Here is a 2,274-nt window from a genome sequence, read left to right on the forward strand (position 1 = left end):
GTGAATACTTTATAACTGCTAACACGCACTAATATATGTCGTATAATAACGAACAATTTCGTTACGTGTAGTCCGATCTTTTAGGTCTTCTGGAAATGTGCGCATCATATTTCATATCTCTTGTTAAATATATGTTTCTATTTTTGTAATTTCATATTATGCGAGCGCCATGTATTTTATAGTTACAGTTTTTTATTCAATGTCGGCGAAGCTGATCATGTTGCTTTATATGAGTCAGAGCAGTGACCTATTGGGTGATGGTGATTGGTGGTAAAATCAAAGATTTCAAAATTTAATTTTTATTGGCATTTTTGAAATTTGATATGTTAACAGAGCACGGATTGTAAACGGATTGATGAAAATTATTTATGTCTTGATTCGAAATTGTGGCAAACCATGAAAAAAATGATTGAGAAATCAATACCAGATATGACCTTTAACACGATACGCGGGCGTTCTTACTATCTACCCTGAAAATAAACATAAATAATATAATATTGATTGAAAGTTCATAATTAAAGGATAAAATGTACTAACCGCCTGCCGTTTGTTAATACATCGACTAATAATGTAAAAGTTTGGTGTTTACTTTTAATTAATCGGCATTTACCACAAAAGTATTGAATTACTTTTAAATAAAATCTCTAAAAATAAATAAAACTCGAAAAGAAGTTTTCAGTACGCGCTCATTTCAGGATAGTCTCATTATTATTTCAAAAGGGAGAAACATTGCCTAGTGTAGGCCTTGCTTACACCGTACGCCGCTTAGGATCTACATACAACATTTGGGGGGACCTAGTATAGACTTATCTCTCATTACAGTAATTCGTCTGTCAGCCTGCTTATCTGAGGGCATGTCCATTTATATATATATATATATATATATATATTTGTGTTCATCCTACAGGTGGCAATTATAGGGATATTTTTCCATGACATTGCTTACACTGACATATTTTCGCTCGAGGAGAGGTAAATAAATGAATATGTAAATAAATATATTTACATATATAGATATGGATTGTGTGTTTATGTATATATAATTCGTCCTCGATAGATAAACATATAATAGAACATAAATAAGCGTAATAACGTATGTGTTGTGTAAAAAACTATTATCCAAGGTTTTTCTGATTTCCTTTCTTAAATTTTTCTCTTGTTTAATTAATTTTCTTTTGTCTGTTTTGTTACTCTCTGTTATATTTTTATTATTGAAATCAATGTTGCTTCGCTGAATGAGAAAAAATCGAAATATATGCTTTGCATTTTGTATGCATCAGATCCGGTTTAATCATTATCATCGTGGATTATGGTCACTGGGTGTGGTAGGAAAGCGAATAGTACTATATTCAAACAGTTGACAGTCACTTAAAAATTCGACATATTTTTATAGCTATATTTATATAGCTTAAGTTATGTTATATATATGCATATACATATATATATATATATATATATTAAATTTTAAATTTGACTGTATATTAGAGATGCCTTGCAAAAGAAAATTTTTTTTCTTTTTTTTAATATTTTAATACTAGTTTAGTAACTTTCTTGAATCTTATTATTCTATTACATTTTCTGTCATTTCCAAAAGAATTGTGCAAACTGCGCTTGTTTTAGGCTGTTACAACAGTTTTCCCTCCTTAAACAAAAAAGAATGCTAGATGAATTGCACTCGAAGAAAACTGTTAACTAACTGCTAACTAAACTGAAACCCTTGACGCGGTACGAACTATGCAAACTTGTAATCAAATTTGAAGATATAACTAGACTGTAGTACAAAAACACATGCTACGGTTGTTTCAGTTCTTTGTTTATAATTCTGCATATGCTTAGGAGAATAAGAAGCGACTTGAAAAGAATTGACGTTGGCTACATACAATATAATCGCTTAAATAGACGTATATTGCGTTGTTCTTGAGTAGCTCTCTCTCTCTCTCTCTTTTTCTCTTTCGATGGATTGTCATAAGAATCGCTAGCAAATCATAAACTCATGAATAGGCATAATTTCATCTGCGTTCTTGATTAAGAGTACGAGCTACACACACCAGTGAGTAAATTTCTGTAAAATTTAATTTAGTTTGCATTGCTTAACTCTGACGAAAATTCCATCTATTCTGTGCTGTGTTGGTTTTTAAATCCTTGATATTGGTGAGTAAAGACATTTTCGTTTTTTTTGCTGCGTATTGCTCTGTTCGAACTTTATCCCAGAGCCGCAAGTAGTTCCTGCTGTTTTTTTTTAGTAAAATAACGATCGTAGCCGGTCCACCACTC

This window comes from Glossina fuscipes, unplaced genomic scaffold (assembly GCF_014805625.2).
Source record: "Glossina fuscipes isolate IAEA_lab_2018 unplaced genomic scaffold, Yale_Gfus_2 1, whole genome shotgun sequence".
Classification (NCBI taxonomy): Eukaryota; Metazoa; Arthropoda; class Insecta; order Diptera; family Glossinidae; genus Glossina; species Glossina fuscipes.